The sequence below is a fragment of the Dermacentor silvarum genome, chromosome 3 (assembly GCF_013339745.2).
Source record: "Dermacentor silvarum isolate Dsil-2018 chromosome 3, BIME_Dsil_1.4, whole genome shotgun sequence".
NCBI lineage: Eukaryota > Metazoa > Arthropoda > Arachnida > Ixodida > Ixodidae > Dermacentor > Dermacentor silvarum.
The window spans coordinates 12,953,082-12,960,148 of record NC_051156.1 but is presented as its reverse complement, the minus strand read 5'-3'; the positions used below and the strand labels follow the sequence as shown (position 1 = coordinate 12,960,148).

Sequence of the window (7,067 nt, the reverse complement as noted above, 5' to 3'; positions counted from 1 at the left end):
AGGCGCCTGCAAAAGCCGCATGCACAGGCGCAGATTAGATGCGATTCAGACGAGGCGCGCAATAAACGCGATCCCGATGTGAGATGTGCGCCACGCATTCTCGGTACCTCTTCGGTACACGTTATGACGTCTCCTCACAAAGTACGAACCGCTGCTGAAGAAGCAAATCGTGCGCGGCTACAACCAAGCATCATCGGGTTCCACAGACTGCTGTGCAGTGAGCATTACAAACCGCAGCTCGACGTCGACGCCGGGCGGACAGTTGAGATCGCTCTCGTCAAAACGAGGCGAAGAGATTTTGCCGCGAAGACCCTGTTGTGCGTGGTCGCGAAATTGCTACTCAATTAAGCCGCTCGCTCCACCAGCTTACGCTGTGACTGTGCTGCGTGTGCCGCGCAGGCCTGTGACTTTTTTGTTTATATTTTTAGCAATTTTGTCATTTTAATGTTTCATACTACCTAAGCTTTACAAGCCAAAAATATAATTGTAACTTTTGGAGTAGAATTGTAAAACTTGTGGAAACATTAGCCCTCTGTAGAATCTGTTTTGCAAAGATATGATGCAGTATTGATTTGTACCAATGAAAATACAACTTGCACACCCATGAAACACAGATTCCAAAAGCAAGCTACGGTTATGCAAAACTATGTTTTCACACATTTTTATTCATTTATTCAGCTGTTGCAGCACTAGCCAACAATTTCCAGCCTCCAAGTGCTGCAAGTGAAATGAGATCAGAGAATATAAGATACTCTTATATTCTCTGATCACTTAGCACTGTAAGCACGGAAAAGTTTCCGTGGCGCTGCAAGCAAAAATAACGAGATGGTCACAAAAGCTTGAGAAGCTTACGATCACGCTGCGCATTAGAACGTGTCCATAAACCTACCTTCGTTGGTACCTGAATGCTCTCACCAGAAGAAGAGGAGAAAAAAAAACAGCGGGTAGAATTCGAATTTGTTTTAGTTTATGCTGCATGTTAACGTTTGATGACTGGTTGATATTTCGCTGAGAAACGTTGATGTCTATTAAACAAAGCTAGATGTGGTTCACATAGCTTGAATGAATTCGAGGCCGGTTCTACGTTGGCATTTCCAAACGCATGCAGAAATGCTCAACAAGGGCACCTTCGTGTCTAAAAATCAGAACGAAGTCCGGATTGGTCCGTTGGCAATGTCCAGCACGAATGACCTAAGGACGTCCGCAGGAGAAGTGGATGTTAAAATTGGTCCGATAATGATATCCACTGGATGTCCCCTGGACGACTGCTCTTGGACTTGGACGTCGGGATCTTATCCGGACGTCCGAGGAATTTTCAATGCCCATAGGGGACATGCGGGGCAAGTGGAGAGGAGAAGGAAACGGCTGAACACCTGATACTTTTCTGTAAAGCGCTTCGCCCTGCAGTTCAAAGCAGCAGGATTTTTTTTTTTTCAAAGCATTTGGGTTTAGGGACAGAGGACGCAAAATAGCCTTTAATAGCCAAAATAGCCTTAAATAGCATTTAAGAAATAGCCAAACAATATATATTACTAGTTACGGATAGGTGGCGTAAGCAGCTGCCCGATTTAAAGGGTTCAGCCTTATCCATTCATCAATCACGGGCGGCGGGCGGTACAGACGGCTGGTGACCCAGCTCACGGTGCTTACGTGGTCGGTACCGCGGTGAAACCACGGTCGGCACAGCCCTTTGGGTGCGCTTTTTAAATGTTGGTGCTCAGGCTCTATCTACATTACCTGTCGCCTGTAATGCCTGCAAACATACGCTGTTCTATAATTGAGGTTAATGGCCTTCGAGATTGGTATGCAGGCGTAGTAGTAGATTTCGGAAGCCACGCAAGGTTGCGCCCAGTGGGTCCGCCAGCCACATGTGGCGCTCGCGACGGACACCTTTGAGAGGGAAGGGCAGCCGGTTTTCCGCTCATGCGGCAGGCTTCTAGCATCTTCTAGCCTTTCTAGATTTCGTACCACTCAAGTCGAAGCCGCGTCCGAGACAATCCTTGCTCTGTTTCAAGAGAAGCGAAAACTGGGAAAGTTTGTAGTTTAGTGGTTTAGTACGTTGCAGTCTCTGCAAGGCGTATTGCAGAAAGTTTCCTGCTCTCTTTGGTGAGTGAGATTCCTTGTGCAAAGAAACCGCATATTGTGGCTGTAAACGAATTGTAGTGAATGGTTGGGCGCGCATGCGTTTTGTTTCTATCAGCGGTTGTTGTGACGGCTGTAGACTCGCGGTCGGGAGCGCAATGCACTCACGGTTCGTGCAGGGGTTTTGTTTGTTTTATAGCGGCAGCGTTATGCTCCTTTAAGACAGTGAATGCATTGTTGGGTGTACCTTTGCTTTTGTGATGTTTTGTCGTAATTGCTCAGCGTAATACAAAATCGGCTGTTGACGAACTACCGGTGGGAACATCATGGAAGGCTGCTTTTTCCGTGAACACATTTCGTACGCTAGTCATGAACGTCAGAACCAAGTCTGCTGCCCTGAATTACGTTTGTTTAAATGGCTTATGCGGCCGAGCCTTTGTCGACTGGGAGTTTTTGTACTCCACACTCGGGTCTTTGCTTGCTAATCGTGCATGCTGCAAGGGACGTTTACATAACTGACACAGTTGACATTTCGAAAGGAGAAGCTCTGTTCACATGTTACGTAATTAGTTAGCGGCGAGCGAATGAAAAATCACGTTTTTTTTTTTTTTGATAGCCTGATACGGGTTACCGGAGGATTCGCTGATCTGCTTATTGTTGTTGTTGCTGCTGTTGTTGTTGTTGTTGTCCGAGGACAACAACAACAACGGCAGTTGTCCATGGCCCATACTCAGGGATGATCTAGTTGCTGGGATATGTTGAGGAACACTACTTGAGATGAGTTTTTCTTCGCCCTCAAATGCTTGAGTTGGATATATTGAATTGCCGCTTGCCTTTTATCATCGAGGTGCTTGTTTGATTGCGTTCTTTGACTTGCTTCAAGGCAATCATGTGCGCCGCCGTTGCAGCTGAGATACTCTGTCAAAAATAAATAATCCAACATGCGTGCGGCATTTCGCAAGCATAAAATAGTGAAACTATAATTTGCACTTTGTGTCTATGCGCGTCAGTCACGATGCGTGTGGCACAATAATAAAAAATACAGGTTGTCGTGAGTACCTGCCATATTTGCACTGTGCACGTTTGGGATCAAATGGTACCGGGCTTCTTTTGTGTCCATGGCCCAATGCAAGAAGGGGAAGGAAAAAAAAAATCACTGAAAAGCCGAATTTGTTTTCGCACTTTCAATACAGACTGAAGAAGGGATAGGCGGCAGCACTGTATCGATGATGTTTCCAATGTAAATTTAAAATCTTCAGCTGTCATCCTCTGCCTGCACTGACTGCATAAACTCGAAAATGTAAAAAATTCGGAAAACATTCCTGCTTTATTTCTGTGTGTATTGTTTGCTCACTCACTTACAGCAGGCTGCATGCCACCCGACTAGAAAATGGGAAAGGTTGTTCTATCTGCAAAACAGGAACGCCATGTTAAATTACCGCACCAGCTGCATAATAAGTCTTCTCCGTGAAATTGTGAGCCATTTGGATGCTAATATTTTTTTCCATTTGTTGCAGCATGAATGTCGGGAGGCTCTTTCTTGCTAAACCCAACTAGATTTTGTTCATGACCTGCAAGTAGAACTTGAGCGTAATCAACAGACTGACATTATTTTTCTGTACTGTTTATAGATAGTTTTCGTTGATGTCATAGTGTGGCTGTCATCTTGGGGTAACAAAAAGTAACAGCACAACAATGCAACAGGCGCGTCTTGCACTGAATTACATTTTGATAACAGTGATAATCGAGTAAAAAGCAGTCAACGTCAGAACGCTAAACTATGTACGGAGAGCTCATTTGGTGCACTGACATGATCGTGGCCACCATGTCTGGGTGCTAGCACGGGGAAGAGCTGCGTCTGTGACGTCACATGAAAGCTACTGTAAGGAAGCATTTGACAAAATTTCCTCTTGAGCAATGAACTTCCATTTAATCTTGACATCAGCAAGCAGCACATTCTTGGTGAGCCGGCAGAATGGTCTTAAACACTCGTGCACAGCTGTAGAAAGACAGTGCATTATCTGAGTACTGTATTTTCCGTTGTACAAGTCACACCCTTGTATAAGTCGCATCCCCCTAAGAACAGCTACTTTTGCAGAAAATCTAATATATGTCGCACCTTTGTATAAGATGCACGTGTTTCATGCATTGCGGGTTCACACGCATGCATCCTCGTCACAAAATGCCATACTTACCCGACTCTGGCGTACTTAGCTACTACGCACAGCTGATGTACCGGAGATGTGAGCTGACCAAGACATAAGGTAGCCAATATCAAAGGTGAGCTAGGGACGATATTGGGCGAGCATCTTGCCCTCCGAAAGTTCGCTTGCACTCGGGTTCTCTCGTGATGGGCCGGCACCACGCTTTCGTCAGCAGTTGTCAGCACAAGGCAGAAGTGCAAATTGGAACATTGCCTACTCAGTGATACGGGAGCCAAAACAAACATTCTGAAAGCAAGATGCTTGCGCGGGCCAGAATCATGCCACGTTTCGACGCATACAACTTATTTTGCATTGTCTGCACATGCATAGACACGTAGAACGCTAGCTTGTACGCGTCGCCAAGCTCACATGCTCCGAGTGCTGCCGTGTGACACCTGCCACCTTCAGTAAATTGCATATATGAGTTGCGCCGTTGTATAAGATACAATGACGAAAAGTTTTGGGGGGAAATGTGTCTTGTACACTGGAAAATACGGTATATGGAGTCGGGGATTCCACACCGCGAGGTAAAACAACCAGATGTGGAGTGGTCATTGTCAGGTAGGACATTGTCTTCACGTAGGAGACATGAGGATACGGATGCGGGCCCCTCCTCTCTTAATTAAATCTGGATGCTCAAAAAACTTCACATTCTGTAACCTGCGACGCCTCCTTAGACTTCTGGCGATCGAGTATCGCGACGTCGTCGGGCAGGCACTTCATCAGCACGCACTTGAGGACTACGTTGTATTGATCAGGTGAGACGCCCAAATTGGTCAATGCAGAAACCCGAAACTCGACCTTGTTGTAGAGCAGCAGAATTTTTTCGACCACTAATGAAGACTTGACAGGTGACAAGGCAAGGAGGTCATCAGCATGCTTTTTGATGAGCAAGTCGCATGGACCAAATCGCTCTGTCAAAATCTTGATGGCAATGCTATAATTTTCTTCAGTCAGTTAAATGCCCTCGATGGCTCTCTTGGCTGTGCCAGTCAAATATGATAACAGGTATTTAAATTTCTCTATGGGCAAAAGCTCTGTGTTCGAATGGATTGGGGCACTACAGTGATCCCAGAAGGACTGCCAATTGCGAAGTGCTCTGGAAAACGTAGGAATTTGCAGTTTAGGCAGGACCACTGTGCGATGGCATGGCACGGTCTCGTGACTGGGAGTTATTGTCTCTGCTGATAAGTGAGGTGAAGAGTCCCTGACCTCGTTTTCTGCTGAGGTCTGACCACTACTGGCGTCGGCATTCGATTAAATTGGATCTGGACTTGAGGTACTCGTCACTGTCATTTGCTTGGCAATCTCTCGAAGAAAAAAATGCGCTCGGGACAGCATGTAGAACTCCTTTTGGTCGTATTTTGGTGCTGCCTTGAGTTCTTCCTCATAAGCGTTGTTATTAGTGGCGTCGAAGATTTGCTTGTCGAGGCTGAAGAGCTCCGCATTTTTGTAAATAAAGTAGGTAACTGCGAGTCCAACTGGGAGGCATCGGCAACAGAAGCCTGCAGCTCATCGGTCAGAAGCGTAATAGTTTTCGTGACAATGGCCCTGGCGACGCCACTGTTCTTTCGCAGCCACTCTACTGATGCCATCGAAGCTAGAAGACTTGGAAGGGTTATGACCAGCGGATTTTGGCACCAAAAGGAATGTCGTGTAATAAAGGCCCGAGCCGTAGCCCCAAGCACTTGTGTCTTTGTATTCTTAAAGCACGAAAGCTTGGGAAAGTTTGTGCGACATGATAAAATAACTGTACAACGCTGAAGAACAAGGACAGATGGGACAAGTGCTGTTACTGAAATTAATTATCAAACGGCAAAAAAAGGAAACCACCGTTAGTTTAGCGCACATGTGCGTCCACTTCTGCAGACGCTTGAAATTCATCCGGTTATGGTACCAGATTTTTGCAGCAGATTATATTCACTAGCTAGCAGACCCAGTAACGGTTGGCTGAATGCCGCCTTTTTCTTTATTAAGAAGGCTTCCATAGTCTTCCGTGTTAGCTTGTTATCGTGCCTGTAAACTGTACCGAGGCATCCAAAAGAACCGATTCACACCCGCATACATGGAAGTGCAGTGTAAAGTGAGAATACGCGGTACCCTTTAGCGAGCTATGGTGCTCTCTGAGCCTAATCTTTAAACTACTCAAATGTTTTATTCTATTGCTCATGCCTTTCCTCTTCTTCCTTGCCTCCTCTTCCTCATCGCCACCTGTCAGCAATGATCTTCGACACTGATTATGCGGTAATGTTTTGCAAAACACTAAACAATGCTGGATGGCCAGCTATCTGAAGATTTTTTGCGTGACATTGACTGCCACAGTGCAAGAGATCTGCAATTTTCTTTGTCAGTTGGGTTAAAGCTTTAAAAAAAAATGTGATGATCCCATTGAACTTTGTACAGGGCATATGAAATAACCTGAATGCTTTAGGACTCTGTCATTTTTTTTTTGTCAAACTGAAATGTCTCGGTACCCTTGTATATATTTTGCCTATCAACAGCCTAAGATTGGAATATTGTGGCATGCTTAAATCTCGTAAACTTAGCATAGGACTTCTAGTGGCCAGTTTGAGTAAACTTGTGGAAAATCTTCCTGGTCGTTTTCAACTAGAGATTCAACTAGGGGATGTCTAATGTTGTATAATTTTCATATGATGTCATTATTAATCCATAAATTAAAATAACTCCTTGGAACCCCAGTGGACACAGCTGCCATTAATGCACCTGTCAATTGGCACTTTTCGAACTTAATTTGCAAACACAGAGATGGCTGCAGTTTAG

The 7,067-nt window shown here is 45.2% G+C and overlaps 1 protein-coding gene across 2 annotated transcripts in view; it reads left to right on the top strand.

Moving 5' to 3' along the window:
* Positions 1-1,944: 1,944 nt before the first annotated feature.
* Positions 1,945-7,067, top strand: part of LOC119445327 (uncharacterized) — a 44,478-nt gene continuing 39,355 nt past the window's right edge. The window contains exon 1 of one of the 2 annotated variants that reach the window (XM_049663214.1): positions 1,945-2,110. The gene's annotated coding sequence lies outside the window, so the exon portion shown is untranslated. The remainder of the gene's footprint in view (positions 2,111-7,067) is intronic. The other variant, XM_049663213.1, reaches the window with a different exon arrangement.